Source organism: Benincasa hispida, chromosome 5 (genome assembly GCF_009727055.1).
Source record: "Benincasa hispida cultivar B227 chromosome 5, ASM972705v1, whole genome shotgun sequence".
Lineage (NCBI taxonomy): Eukaryota > Viridiplantae > Streptophyta > Magnoliopsida > Cucurbitales > Cucurbitaceae > Benincasa > Benincasa hispida.
The window spans coordinates 35,942,613-35,959,911 of NC_052353.1; positions in this window are offsets into that span (position 1 = coordinate 35,942,613).

Genomic DNA, 17,299 nt, shown 5'->3' on the forward strand with positions numbered 1-17,299 from the left:
TAAAACTTCATTATTGATAAGGATTTCTCTATCTTAGGGAGAACCTAAGATTAGTTAGTGAAGGGAGTTCAATGTGTTGTGATTGGTGTCGTAATTCTCCCGGTGGTCTCATAGTTTGTAAAATAACACATATAAAATATGTGTTATTTTATATGCATTTACTCAAATCCAATAAACTAAGATCCGTGGTTATTTTATGTAACTTAAGTATGTATGTAAGACATACAAGTGAATCATGCCTTAATTAATAACCTAAATGGTATGTAGTATAAGGATAAAGGAGGGATACCTTATCCTGGTGACACTACGGACATAGCCCGCTTTGTAGATGTTACAAGTATTATAAAGTGCTACAAGTAGTCTGATCCTGACCATTCATGTGGAGACATGCGAGCGGGGTATCCTATACAAAGAATTTGTATAAGACCGAACCACGAAATGATTAATCTCTTTATATAATGGTGTTGATAATTGAGACTTACATTTCACTAAAATGACCATAGGTGACATGACCTTAATCCTGAGTGTATTGAAAACTCCTGTCTATGAGGGCGGTCATTTGATTAGTATGGCTGAGAGTGACCAGATTACAAACTCAACAAGCCTACCTTTTTGGTGATTCAGCTGATTGGGGAGCTGGGAACTCAGCTACACAAGACGGAATTCTCTCCTTCCTCGAAGCAGGGGTAAGTAAATAAATTGCTCGCTTAAGGGCTGATTCCGGGTCTTGAACATAGTGGCCACACCTTGTCTTTGGAAGAGAGGACTAAGTTATAATAGGACTATGACTTATTGTTTATTAAATAAATCACTGGTACTTAAGGAGTTAGATGTAACTACAAGGGCAAAACGGTAAATTGGCCCAGTTGTACTTACGAGCGATTTGTGAAGGGTCATCGCACTGTTGATTGGTTATATGGACACAAATATATCTGTAATGCAAAGTGTGCAGTTGTTGGTCTTTAGTGGAGTGCCTGACAGTTAACGGATGGTGGATCTCGTGACTAAAGAGTTTAGTTAGTTATTCACGTACCATTGGAGCTTCAAGCTACAAGTCCATAAGGTCCCCTTAGTAACTCAATGGATTCAGGTTGAGAATCAGTTTTTGGGTTAGTTTGAAGTGTTCAAATTAACAAGAGGGAATTTGATTATATATGATATAATTAAATTGGTTCAATTATAAGTGGTATAATTGATTTGATATATGAAATACATTAATTGGAATAATTGATATAAATATGATTTATATTAAATAAAGGAGAAAAGAACTATGGTTTAAATATTACATATGATGTGATATTAAAACTATAGGTGGTAAATATAATATAATTAGTTATTATATTTACTTATAATAAAAAAAATTATGAGAAAATTGTTTAGTTGGTTATTTTCTCCATTAACCGTGCAAGTGGGAGGTTGATTTCAGTTTTTAATAATTGAAGGATAAAATGAAAAGAGTTTTTATTTTATGAACGATTGCTTCATTATTGGATTAACTAATCGTTTACTCGTGAGAGACTACACGATAGCCCTTAGCAAGAGACTAAACAATTGTGTAAGCGATTAAGCAAGATTTGTTAAACGATCGTGTAAGCGAAATACTATACGATCAAGCGAGATTTGCTAAATGATTGTTTAAGCGAGATACTAAGCGATCAAGCGAGATTTGCTAAACGATTATTTAAATGATTGAGCATGATACTAAACATGAAGGATCTCTTACCGAAGAGTTCCATGACCGTGGATCGCTCTGATTTCACAATGACCGAAATACAACATTATACATTCATACGAACAGTTATGCAAACAAACACTAATTATCGACATTCTTTGAACGAGAAAATAACAAGGGAAAGAGTGTCATAACAATTGAAGACGTTTTTCAAACTGTAGCACTCCAAGTAGTGGAAAAGCTCTAAGTAATCTACCAACGCTCAGTGGAAGCGTCGACTGCAGCAGCACGAACAACCGCAAACACGAACATCGTGGAGACAAAACCACCAGTAAAGAGCCTCGGGTATTCTCAGAGTGAAAACATAAAGGGTAGTCTTTGGTGAATTTGATAGAGGAATGAGGAAACACAAATCGTGTAGGCGATAAGCATGTGGGAGGGGAAAAGACGATATCGCATAGCAGAAATGCTTATCGTTTAGGAGGAGCTACATGATCGTGTAGGATTTACTGAACGATCGTTTAGGAAAAGGTATACGATCGTTTAGCAAAATCGGCACACTATACGATCGTTTAGAGAAGCTATCCGATCGTGTAGGAAGTAGCGTGCGATCGTTTAGGGGCAAGGTAGATGATCGTTTAGGCGGAGAGTGCTATCGTATAAGCTCTCATTTTACGTAAGCGATCGTTTAGATGTTCACTAACGCAAGCTTTCACGATTTCTTTTGGACGATCGATCGATGGTCATTCAAAATGAAAACATTTTTTATATTAATTCATCAGTTACAATAACTGTCGTTGCCCACTAACCCACCTTCGAACGTGAAAATTGGCTTAATTATCATATAATTAACCAATTAATTAATTAATTAATATAATCATATTATATTCTTATCCTATAGTTTAATATCATATATCTACTATAGTATTTTCTCCTCTTCTTCATATAAATCATATTTATATCTAATTTCCTAAAAAATAATGTATCTCATACATTTAGCTAATTATATCATATATAATTAACCAGTCTAATTATATCATATATAATTGAACTTCCTCTTGTCAATTTGAACATTTCAAATTAACCCAAATACTGGTTCTTGACTTTATCCAAGCTACCCAGGGGACCTAATATACCTGTGGCTTGAAGCTCCAACAGTTCGTGAATAGCTGATTAAACTCTTTAGCCACAAGATCCACCATCCGTTAACTGTCTGGCATTCCTCTAAAGACTAAAACCTGAACTCTTCTTACCACAGATATATTTCTTTGTCCATCGGATATAACCAATCATGAGTACGATGACCCTTCACAGATGCTCGTAAGTACAGCTTGGCCAAATTAACTTTTTGCCCCTGTAGTTACATCTGACTCCTTAAGTACCATTGATTCCTTTAATGAACAATACAACATAGTCCAACTATATGTGAACACCTCTCGGGCTAAGAGAAGGTGTGTGGCACCACATCGTTCAAGCACCGGAATCAACCCTTAAGGGAGCTGTCTATCTATTTACTCCTGCCTCGAGGAAGAAATGCATTCCATCTTGTGTAGTCGAGTTCCCATCTCCTAAATCCAACGAATCCCCAAAATGGTAGGTTTGAATCGGCGATCTAGCCACTCGCACCCATACAAATCAAAGAACCGCCCTCAATGGCAGAGTTCCCAACTCACTCAGGATTGAGGTCATGTTACCTATGGTCATCCTAGTGAAGTGAAGTCTCTATCATGAATGGTGTTATATAACGAGATGTTAACACTTTGTGGCCAGGTCTTATACAAACTCTATGTATAGGACATCCCCACTCACATCCGTAGCGTTACTAGGATAAGGTTTCCCTCTTATATCCATATACTACAGACCATTTTGGTTATCACTCAAGACATGATCCACTTGTATGTTACCACATACATGCTTGAGTCACATACAGATAACCATGGATTTTATGTTTATTGGTTTATGGTAAAACAAATAAAACAAGTAACTGAGCAAAAATAAAATATGTGAAGTAAATATCATATATTAATAACACAAGCGTTCGTACAAACTATTTACAAACTACAGAACACGATACTTTAGGGCATCAACCCAACAAAGCGATCGAGCGAGATTTGTTAAATGAGCGTGTAAATGATTGAGGTGAGAGACTAAACGATCGGCTAGACAATTTCTCACGAGAGCGAGATTTACTAAATGATCAAGTATTCTAACTCTATGCGATAGAGAAAACCTTTCTCCCACTTACTTGATCATGTAGTTTGATCATTTTCTTCCTTGTTCCCTCTACCAAATTCACACAGAGCCCACATCTCCTACATTCTCACTCCGAGAATACCAAGGTTGCTGAGTGGTAGTGTCGAGGGGTTGCTATTTGAGGAGCAGACTGTTCGTGATTGTAAGCGACAATGAGAGGTTGGCTAGGCCATTGCTCACAAGAGCGAGATATTGTTGCATCATTACTCATGAGAGCGAGATATTGTTGTGCCATTGCTCACGAGAGTGAGAGATTTCCAGAAGAAGAGTTCTTCTAGGTATGTCTCTCAATTCTTATTGTTTTTAGTTAAGATAGCATGCTGTAATTTTCTTGAATATGCATAACTATTCTTATATATTTGTGAATGCATTTATTCTTGCACAATGGGCTTGTAAAGATCTTGCTTCCACTTATGGAGATCTCTGTTTAAATTTCCTTCACACTGAACAACAAAGAAGATGTAGGTAGTTTATCACCGAACTAGGTTACCAACACCTATGTTTATTTACTTTCTTTATTGTTGTTAGTATTTTATTATTACAGTGTTTTCCTGTTATATGGGACAAACTATTCGTACTGGAAAGCTCGAATGAGTACCTTTCTATTGGAGAGCATGCAATTAGCGGAAGCAAACATAATCATCACGCACTCTAATTCATCAATTTTAGCATTTAAGCAAACATGTTCATAACGGAAAATAGGGTTTGATAATCTAAATGGTCTGTAGTTTCTTGAATCAATGGTTGATTAGTTTTATATGAAATTCAAGATTATCTAATGTAACTTAAACATGTATGTGAAGACATAGAGGTGGATCATGTTCAAGTGATAATCTAAATGGTCTGTATTATATGGATAAGGCTCGGTGCCTTATCATGGTAACAGTACTAATACGACCCACTTTGTAAATGTTACACTTATTGTAAAGTGTTACAAATGATCCAATCCTGATAATTTATGTGGAGACATGTGAGCGGGAGGTATCCTATACAAAGAATTTGTAAAAGATCAAACCGTGAAATGTTGAGTCTTTCTTTATAACGTCATTGCTAGAAGATATTTACATTTCACCAGGATGATCATAGATGACTTGACCTTAATTATAAGTGAATTGTGAACTCTTGTCTATGAGGGCAGTCTTTTCATTTATATGGGTGAGAGCAGCAAGATTCATTAACTCAATATGCCTACCATTTTCGAGATTCTTCTTATTAAGGAGCTTGAAACACAGCTACACAAGAAGGAATTCACTTTTTCCCTAATATTAGAGTAAGATGATAAATTGCTCATTTATGGGCTTATTCTGAGGCTTGAACAAGAAGGTGCCTCACCCTCTCTTGGCCCGATAGGGGTCCAATCTTAGTTGGACAATGACTAATTGTTCATTAGAGGGATCAGTGGTACTTAAAAAGTTAGATGTCACTATAGGGGTAAAATGGTAATTTTGACCCTATTATACTTACGAGCAATTTGTGAAGGATAAACGCATTGTTGATTTTTTATTTTCAATGGACACATAAATATATGTATAGTACGAAGAGTGCAGTTGTTGGTCTTTATTGGAGTGACTGACAGTTAATGGAAGTTGATTAATTTAATTCAAAAATTTAATTAATTAATCAAGTACCATTGGAGCTTCAATCTATAGGTTCATAAAGTTCTCTCATTAGGTCAATTGGCATTAATGAGAATTGAATTAATAAGGTTTAATTTGAAGTGTTCAAATTAATTAAAGGAGATTAATTCATTAAATAATGTATATTGATATATTATAAAGTATAATGTATGGTGATATATTATATAATTTAATGATAGAAATAAACATTTGAATGTGGTTCAACATTTGTTATATGAATGAGATTTATATAAAAATTATATGTTAAAACTAATGTGATTGGGATTCATATTAAATTTTTATAGTTTTATGAAAGAAATAATTATTTGATTATAATTCAAATATTAATAATATGACTTTGATTCATATAAAAACTATAGGTTAAGATTAATATGAATATGATTCATATTAATAGTATATTTCATATGAGAGTATTATGAACTATAAGTTATATTATATGCGATATAATATAAATTATAGGTTATAGGTTATATGTGATATAACCTATGGTTTAATATTAATATATACTAAGTTAGCTAATATATATTATTATATTATTCAAGATAGTGAATTTTGAAGTTTAAATAAATAATAAAAAAGGGGAGAGAGATATAACTCCCTCAACCCCACTCTCATATATAAGATGAAGGGATTGAAGATTGATCATCTTCCATCTAATGGAAACTCTCTACATTCTCCTTTCTCTCTATCTCTCATTCTCCTATCTTACCATTATAAAAGTGCAAGCCCACAACTCTGCACGATTCTCGTCCCTGGGAATAATGAGGAAGTCCTTGTGGTAGTGTCCCAATCATTGCAATCTTTTGTTCGTTCGTGGTGGTGAAATTAGGGACGTGGTCATTCGTTAGATCAAGAGAGGAAACATGAAGATTGTATATTCTACAAGGGTAAGTAGAATTTCTTTTTGTATATTCTACAATGGTAAGTAGAATTTCTTTCTCTTTTCCCTATAGCATGCTAATTATAGGGTTTGTTTATCCTGAAATTTTATGGTTCTTTGCATTTTCTATTTTGGCTTCAAAATGAACTTAAAATCGTAGGGAATTTATAAGCTTCTGCTTCGGATTCAATCCCTTCAGTATCAGAAAGAAGAAATAGAACCTTGTTGAATATGCTTTGGTCTATAATGAGTTATGCTAATTTACCTTACTCGTTTCGGGGTTATGCAGTACAGACTACAGATTATATTTTGAATTGTGTTCCATCGAAGAGTGTTTCTAAAACACCTTTGGAATTGTGGAATGGTCATAAAGGTAGTTTAGGCTATTTCAGAATTTAGGATTGCCCAGCACACGTGTTTGAGGCTAATCTAAAGAAACTGGAACCTCGTTCAAAACTATGCCTATTTGTAGGTTTTCCTAGAGGAACTAGTGGTGAATACTTCTACGATCCTCAAGATAATAAAGTGTTTATGACAAAAGTTACTTCTTTTTTAAGAAGACCACATCAGGAACATAAATTGCACAATAAGATAGTGTTAAAAAAACTTTGCACAAAAACTATTGAAACTTCAAGAATAGTTGTCGAAGAACCCAATACATCAACGAGAGTAGTTGATGTCGGTTCATCTAGTCAGTCACATCCACTTTAATCTTTGAGGAAACCTCGACGTAGTGTGAGGGTTACGAACCCATCTATTCATTATATGGGTTTAATAGAAACTCTGACCGTCATATCAGATGGCGACGTTGAGGATCCATTGTCCTATAAATAATCAATGAAGGATGTGGACAAAGATGAATGGGTCAAAGCTATGGATCTCAAAATGGAGTCTATGTACTTCATTTCAGTCTAGAATCTTGTAGATAAATCTGATCGGGTTAAACCTATAAGTTGCAAATGGATCTACAAGAGGAAAATGGGTGCAAATGGGAAGGTGCAAACTTTTTAAAGCTAGACTTGTGGCAAAAGGTTATACCCAAGTTGAGGGAGTTGTTTATGAGGAAACTTTCTTACCTATTTTCATGTTAAAGTCTATCCGGATACTCCTATCCATTGTTTATGACTATGAGATTTGGAAAATGGACATCAAGATTGCCTTTCTAAATGAAAATATTAAGTAGACCATCTATATGCAACAACCAAATGGATTCATTTCCCAAGGTCAATAGCAAAAAGCTTGCAAGCTTAATAAATCTGTTTATGGACTGAAACATGCATTTCGATCTTGGAATAAGATTTAATACTGTGATGAAATTTTTGGCTTTGATAAAAATGTTGATTAGCCTTGTGTTTATAAAAATCATATGGCTCTAGAAAATCCACTTCAGGATCAGTATTCACTCTTAACAGAAGAGTTGTGGTCTGAAGAAGCATAAAGCAAGGTTGCATAGCTGACTCTACCGTGGAGGCAAAACATGTAGCAGCATGTGAAGCTATCAAGGAGGCTATATGGCTAAGGATATTTTTGGCTCATATGGAAGTTATTCTACACATGTCAAACCCATCACCCTTTATTGTGATAATAGTAGGGTTGTGGCATATTCTAGGGAGCCTAGGTGCCACAAGCGTGGAAGACACATAAAGCACAACTAAGAGAGATTGTGCAATGAGGGATGTGATCGTCACAAAGATCACTTCAGAGCACAATATTGTTGATCCATTTACAAAGGCTCTCATGGCTAAACTATTCGAGAGTCACCTGGAGAGTCTAGGTCTATGAGACAAGCCTCACTTTACTATATGCCCTAGTTTCTTATTTTTATGTACTTTACCTTGTAATTTTGCTTTGTATGTGTACGCCCCACTAGCTTTAAGACAAGTAGAAGATTGTTGGGGTTGAAGCCCTAAATCTCGTGGTCTTGTAGTTTGTAAATTGTATTTATACTAACATAGTATTTATCTAATAAAATAAGTTGTATTTTATTTGACATTTAGTTGAATTAACTCAAAACTAATAAACTAAGATCAAAGGTTCTTATATGTAACTTAAATATGTATGTGCAGACATATAGGTGGATCATGTTTAAGTAATTAATAACTTGAATGGTCAATAGTAGATGGAGTGAGTACCTTATCCTCGTGAAACTATACAACATACATTATACTTATAATGAATCAACATACATTTTATTAATTGTATCTCATACAATTAATTCCCTTTAATCAATTCGAATAATTTAAGTTAATCCCAAAATTAATTTGATTCTCATTAACCTTCTTGGCCTAACAAAGGGACCTTATGGGTCTACAGGTTGAAGCTTCAATGATACTTGATTAATTCAATAAACTCTTTAATGAAATTCATCAACATTCATTAACTATCAGTCACTCCACTAAAGACCGATAGTTGCACTCTTTGCACTGTAGATGTATTTTGTGTCCATTGTGTTGGGAATCCAATCATGAGCAGAAGCATGTGGACCATCTTGCATTCGGTTTTTAAATTCTATAAGAAACAAAAACAACATACTAAACATAGCATATATTGAATAATAATCATAAAAGCATACTTTATCAAAGGAGAAACAAAAGAAAAGAATCGTTCTTACCTTTGTAGACTCTCGGATCTCTCGAAATTTCCTCTAGCTTTTCAAACGAACGTGTCCTCAATCAATCTTGAACATGACCACCAGAATAACCTTGTTATTCTCTTAGGAATTCCAATAATTGGATAAGTGGTATCCAATAATTGGAAGAGGAAGGAGGGACTTTTTTTGCGAAAGCATAGAGAGAATTTTCTTTTAGAGCCTAGGTTAAAATCTCACCAAATGAAATCTTGCCCTAAAAAGGTGCTTTAAGGAGGAGTGGAGAATGGTTAACCCCTTCTCTAAGTCGTTCCTTTTCTACCCTTGTTCTAAATTAATTAAATATTCTTTATTTAATTAATTAGCACAATAACTAAATAACCATATATATTAAAACCAATTTAATATACATACATAGTTAATTAACAAATATAAACATCACATGTTTATATGCATCCACCTTTCTGTAACATTTTTTAATCAATGAATTAACCATTAAATAATCAATTAAGTAACTATATTAAATCATATTTATTATAGAGTTAATTAACATATAAATATCACATATTTATATGTATGCAACTCTTTAGGAATCTAATTCCCATAAATCTGGTATTTAAATCTCATTCAAATATATTTCTCTCATATAATGTGAATTATAGATCACATCTATAATTAATTATATAGTAATCACATTAGCATACAATTTTCTCAATTGATTTGAACTATTCAATCATTCCTCATTAATATCCTTTAGTGAGCTAACAAGGGGACCTTATGGACCTACATATCAAAAGCTCCAACGATATGAGATTAATTGACTAAACACATTAACCAAAGTAATCAATGTTCGTTAACTGTGAGTATACTCCACAAAAACCCACAACTGAACTCTTTTCACTAAAGATATATTTATGTGTCCATGGATATACACAATTAACTGCAAGTTAGTCTTTCACGAGTGTTCGTAACACTAGTTGGTCAAATTACCGTTTTACCCTTGGGTTACCTCTGTATCCTTAAGTACAAATGCTTCTATAATGAACAACTTGTTAATATGGTTCAACTACTAAACAAAAAGCTCTCTCAGGCCAACAAGAAAGTAGGCTGATAACTTGTAGAAACACAAGTTATTTATACCGTTTTATTTAGATTATGTGGTAAAAAGAAGGAAAAGTTGCATCGACAGTATAGAAATTGGCTTAGAATTGCGAAAATTGTAAAGTGTCGTAAGCACACCCGCTAACCCCATTACGATGGCAAAATGGGATGTCCAAGTCTTTGTTTTGAAGAAAACAGGTCACTGAATGTGACAATCGCTCGAGGATAAAAATGAACAACGCATCCACATTGCATGCGGCAATCAATCAAGAACGAAAAAGAAGAATGCAACTACAATGCATGCGATGTTCGATCATGGACTCAAACGACCAACGCATTTCCACCGCATGCGGCAATCGATAAGAGATCAAAACAATTACACCACATGCGGCGATCGATCGAAGATGTGAAGTGCAACGCATTCGCAAGGACTTCTGACATTGTACAGCTTTTCTATTGTACGATTCTAATAAATTGATCGTGGAGCAAAGCGGACATTTCCACTATGCCATGGCAGGAATTATCAGATTTTGAGAGCGAGACTACTAATGCAGAAAAAGACAAGGTCTATAAATAGCTTCATCAAATTCGAAGAAAGGAGGCGAGTCTGAAGAGACAATTTAGAGAAAATCTGGGAGACCGACGAGACAAGATCAAGAGGTAAGTCTCTGAAGCAAGCAATTATTTTCGTTTCCAAAGAAGAAGCTCTGTGCAAAAGGTCACTTTTACCTGGAAAGCAAGCTTGATAGGGAAGCTTTCCACTCCATTTCTACAACACGCCGGCAAGCAATCGTCTCCGATCGGGATCCGTGTCAAGACATTAACACTCTTTCCATATTTGTTCTTATTTTCTATTCATCTACTGTGTTCATCTATAAACTTTCATTCATTATCTGTAACAAACGCTTATCCTTAGATTCTAATATTATTATCATATTCATCGTCATTTCTCTGTTCTTTTTCATACATTCATCATCCATTTTCTCCATCATGTGTAACTAATCCCCAGGGTAAGGGGAAGGATTAAGCGAGTGAGTTAATACTTGTTAAGGAAATCGGCTAATTTTAGCTAAAGCATGCTCGACGGTATCTTCACCTGTGAGAGTAGAAGTGAAGATGTTATTCCACCTATCTAAAGAATGTTAGAAGAATGCGTTAACTAAAGCGAAAAGTATTTCCAGAGATGGAAACAACCTTGCGTTCATCATGTTTATCATGTTCATCCTTGTTTCACCATAGACATATAGGGACGCAGCCGATCACTGAAAGGTGTAAGCCAAGGGAAAGCGGAACCTTAATTGCGTCCTCAGCAAGATTGACGAACTTGCGATGTCTTTTCCCTCGACCCATTCTCTTTCTGACACATTTCACAAGACTTACCACCACATTCATCAGACATTTTTGCAAATCTTCACAGTCAGTCCTCACTTTGTATAATTAATTGTTTATTCATTTATCTTTTACCGCATTTTACTTGATCACCGCAATTTACTTTATCGCATTTTATTTTTCAGCACATTTTATTCTTTGCCGCAATTTACTTTTCATCCCAATTTACTTTTAAATCCAATTCATTATTCTTTATGTTAACCGGTCGCATGTACCACAATAGTATCGCATTAATCTCAACAATCCTCGTGTTCACCTCATATCACTCTGAGAAACTTGCGTTGGAATTATACTTGGTTCCAGCGTAAGAAAACTTGTGACACACACATTAAACGAATGCATACTACGAAGCATTTAAGCATCATCACATACATTTAGAACATAGTATCGCAATATCATCAACTATAGCGCATAAGCATCATTAAATTCACCATTACAAGTTTTTGGCGCCATTGCCTGGGATTGACAATGTTTAGTGTTGAATACTTTTGTGATATTTTGCAGGACACATCTCTGTTGTACTATATGTTTAACGCGGAGAACAGGCTGACGGTGTATGAGTACTAGGACTGAACCAGAATTCGAAGCTGACCCAGAGATCTAGCGTACTTTTCGTGCACGAACACGCCAGAACCGTATAAGGCGAAGAAGGAACATGGCTAATAACAACGATAGGCCCGAAGGGAATCAAGTGGTAAATCGGCCAGCGTAAGATCCAGTTTTTCTAACTGCTGACCGCAATATCCCAATGAGGAACTATGCGATGCTAAATTTATATGACTTCTCGCCCGGAATTGCAAGACCCATGGTGGAGGAGATTGCACGATTCGAGATCAAGTCGATCATGCTTCAAATGATCCAAAATGTTGGACAATTCGGAGGTCTAAAAGGAGAAAACCCGCATTCTCACTTGACAAGCTTTGATGAAATGTGCAATACATTCTCCATTCCTGGCGTTACTCCGGAAGAAATTAGACTGTACCTCTTATCGTATACACTTCAGGATGAGGCAAAGTGGTGGGCTCATTCATTGGACCCGAATGAAATTAACTCTTGGGATCAGTTGGTCAAGCGATTCATGAAGAAATTCTTCCCACCCGCAATCAACGCAAGAAGATGGAGGGACATGTTGAAGTTTGAACAGATGAAAAATGAGACTCTGAGCTCCGCATGGGTGCGATTCAGAAGATTCATGAAGAACTGTCCGCACATCGGGATTCCCGATTTCGTTTTGATGGAGACATTTTACAATGGCTTTGACAGATCGATGCAAGCTGTTGCTGGTGCCTCTACGGCAGGAGGATTTATGGACAAAACGTATATTGAAGCTAAGGTCATCTTGGATCGCATTTCAAGAAATACAGATGACTAGGTAGATGATGGGTATGGAGGAAGAGGGCCAGAACGAAGAAAAGCAGAGAGTGCCATTGTACCTGCGGACACAATGACCACATTGGCCGTGCAAATGGTCGCAGTTACCTCTCTCCTCCAAACGATGGCGATTAATCAAGGAACCCTCTCCTAGGGTGTAGCACAAGCCAATGTGTTAGCACAAGTCGCAACGATAAGCTATACACAATGCGGACGGTGTCATTCAGTAGAAATGTACCCATCAAACCCACAGACAGTGTACTCCATTCAGAATAACCCATACAGCAACACGTACAACCCGGGTTGGCGGAATCACCCCAACTTTAGTTGGGGAGGGAACAACTACCAGGGAGGCCAAAGGAATCTGCAGAACAATTTCGGGAATCGAGGAAACCCTTCAACTTTTCATCAAGGTCTGAATCAGAGTCACCACCAAAGTAGGCAATCGCATAACCAACCTTCCTCATCCTACACCTCAACGAATACATCGTCCTTGGAAGCTCTACTTAAGCAGTATATAGAGAAAAATGATGCGGTCATGCAATTGCAAGCATCTTCCATAAGGAACTTAGAGATCCAGGTCGGGCAGTTGGCAGTCGAGCTTAGAAATAGAACACCAGGAATGTTGCCCAGCAATTCAGAAGCCCCTGGATCAAATGGGAAGGAACAGTGTCAGTAGTGACATTGTGTAGGAAAGTCTAACCGCCTGCGGGGATGCAGTTGCGATAACCTTGAAGAACCCTTTTTCAATCAGCATCCCCATCACTATCTTTACCCCTTTCTTTATCTCTTTCTTTACCGCTTTCTTTACTACTTTTTTACTACTTTCGTAAATTAGTTTATTGCTTTGTTATTGCGTTATTAAACTTAGTTTATTGCTTACATTAATTTAGTTCATTTTTAGTTGAGTTTACTTCCATTCCTGTCTCAGTATTGCGTTGATCTCAATTTTCTGTGAATGAATGTTAGAAGTGAACACTGCAACGTCTTATCAACTTGGTTTTGGGATAAGCTTTGCGATGTTAGTGATAACATAAAAAAAACATCTGGTATGTGTTGCGATGAAGGGTGTATCTTGCGCTAATAGATACATTTTGCGCCTGTCTTCCAAAAATGCATTCCGTTGACAGATGAGTTACGCGCATATGTTCACTGTGCCCGTCCTCCACAAACATGCACTATGTCGATGGTCGTGTTGTGCTGGTAGAAATACCGTGCGTCTGTCCTCCAGAAATGCGTTGCATTGATGGGTGTGTTACGTTAATACATACATTGTGCCCATCCTCTGCAAATATATTTGCAGTAACGGATGCATTACGTTGATCACTTAACATTGCGCTCGTTCGATTAATTAAAAAAAAAAAAGATGATGATAAAATATATGCAGAGAGGGTAGTCGAATAGCTTCAACTTTCGAGGGAATTATGACTTAGCAGACGAAATGACATTCTTTCTACTAAATCATAATGGGAGGGGTGCACGACAGGCTTTTTGGAATACCGAAGCCTGCCACGCAGCGATTGTGTTGGGCCCATCAAGGCCAAACCTATAAATCGCACCTCCTTCAACCGAGAAGCTGATTTGCATCTCTTTGCGAAAAACCCTAAGCACGAATTCTCTCTGCATACCCATCCCCTTCCGAGCTTTCTTCTGAAACAAAGAAATTTCCAACTTCTTTCACTTCACCAACAAAAATGGCCGGACAATCTTCCCACTCTTCTTCCCAACCATCGTCCCCTTCCCAAGCCCCCGTCATCGCGCGGGAGGCGGCTTTTCTCATTGCCAGCCGCCGCCCAACCGTTCAGCCTAAGCCTTCCCCAAGAATCGCTAGAAAACCCCGGCGAAAGACCTCTGTGGCAGCAAAACCACCCACCAACCGAAAGGGGCCGAGAACGGAGAGTGCCCCTGCCACCAGACTTGAGGTTGCACTCCCAGTACCTTCGACTGAAAGCGAACTAAAACGAAAGGATGACAAGGAGGTATTTGGGAGTATTTTGAGCAAGAAAGAGAGGGGGTTTCCGGAAGCAAGAGTAGTGAACCAGCTCCTGCCATCGGAGGAGGAGTTGGCGGTAGCTTCGCGGAGAATGGCCTTAGCTGTTTCGGATCCTAAGAAGACTACTCCAATAGACTCCAATGAGGGACCCATATGGGCTGTTCTGAAGGTCGTAGAGGTGAAGAAGCAGCTGAGGACGACCGAAGAGAAAAAGAAGAGAAAAAGTAAAGAAAAACGGGCGGAAGGAGATGAAGCCGCCTAGTTGAAGAAGGAGAAGAAAGAAAATAAAAGAAGTGAAAGAAAACAACGCAGGCGAGAAAAGAAGCGCCTGAAGAAAGAGGAGGAAAGAAGGAAGAGTGTGGAAAGTTTGGATTTTGACGGAGAATCAACCAGCACAAGGGTGGAAGAGGGTGTGTTAGTGCAAGCTAGAGCATCAGCTCAACTACCAACTTCATCGCCACATACCAAACTAGTTGCATCTGAAGACAAAGAAGACCCTGGCATCACACCTCTAATGCGACATCGCAAGGAGAATCTGCCGCAAGGGTCCACAAGCGACCCATCATTCTTTCAACGTATAGCAGAAGAGAAGGGGGCAAGAAAAAGAGAATTAGAGGAGAAGAAAGAAAGGATGTCACGTGCGTGCCAAATCATCGCATCAGGCGATTTGGCTAGAAAACTTCATGATGAGGCGGTTCGCCATGACAACACAAGGGCAGAAGAAGAAGAAATAAGATCTCGGAGAAATTTGAAAGAGAAATGAGAAAAGAAGAAGAAGCAGAGAAGAAGGAAAAGAAGGAGAAGGAAAGACATCGTAAAGCAAATGTGCAGCACGTTAGAGAGAGGAACAGAAAAGAAGTGGAAGAATGGGAAAGGGAAAAAGAAGAGCAACGCAAGGTGAGGGAACGCACCCAAAAACAGAAAGCCTGCCTTGTGTCTGCTCAAGAAAAGGGCAAAGCTAAAATGGAGAGTAACGAGCTTGCGTCGACCAGGAGGTGCCCAGCAACCAAGAAAGAAAATGATGACTTATGGATGGAAATGGGCTTTGTTCTTGCGTCGGCGCCACTACCGAATCTCATCACCAATGTTGTGATGGAACATGGGTGGGAAACTTTCTGCCAATGTCCATCCATCGTTATTCTTGCGGTAGTGAGGGCCTTCTATCACGGCCAACTTCATGACATTGAAGATGCGGTGATCATCGAAGGGAGGGTAGTGCCATTCAGCATAAAGGACAATGAGCTCTATCAGTTGAAGACTTTCCCGGAAGTACCGGGTAATAAGTTGATTGATGATCCTGAAGAAGAGCATATGGAGGATACGCTGAAAGTATTAATGCAATTGGGCACCAAGTGGTCGGTGTCATTAACATGCATAAGAACCCTCGCCTCCAGCAGGCTGCTGCCAGATGTGCGACTTTGGGTCTCTTTAGTGAAACCTTAACCTTAAAAAATCCGACGAGTCGCACACTAAGCATAGCAACCATAGAATACGACCCTAATCAAAATGCATACATTTGTCACCTTGACACCAAAAAAGAGTTCGACCCAATGCTTTATCGGTGGGAAGAGGATTGTAACATGAGAGAAGCAAGGAGGTCAACCTCGCGACTCATCCCAACAACGCATGACAAAAAAATTTCAAGAGATCGATGTGGGCTGCTACCAGATGTCATTTCGATCGATGTGGGCCAGCTCATTGCAAAGCAAATTCGAGGTTTTTTTGGCCGTGTGAGAAGTCAGTACTTCTTCCCGTGGACAAGTTTGAGCCTATGCCTCTCTGTGAGCGAAGGCATTGACGAAAAGCCCATGCCTGAAGTTCACGTAATCATCCACACAAAGATCTTGAGAATGCTTCTCAAGGATTCACCACATTGCCCCGAGCTTCCAACAAAAAGGCCCCTCATTGATTTAAATGCGCCGCAACCGCCAAAACCAAAGAAGCAGCGCCGCAATGACAAAGGAAAGGAAACCATCCAAGAAAGTTCACCGCAGAAGCAAACCAGTCTACCCTTGGACCATTTGCCTTTAGTCATTCGCCCACCAAGCCCTCCAAACAAACCCCTTTCCCCTCTTCCCGAATAATTCACAAACCTCCTCCTTGCCCCCGACTCCAACCCTGCATCTTCAGCAGCGTCCCTCCACCATTCATCTCCACCCTACTTTGCACCGCCAACATCGCCGCATGTTGATGACCCACACGGTTTGGAAGTAGGCCCTTCCGCTCAATCTCAAACTGATGCTGGTGAAACATCGATGGCGTAACCCACCACCGCATCCCTTACTGCTGCCTTAGAAGATATACGAGTGTTTTTATCTCGAGAACTCACCTTCTTCCACCATGCCTTAACGAAGTTGTAGGAAAGGAACGCAGAGTTGTGAGACAGCAGCACAATGTTGCGATAGGCGATGGTCAA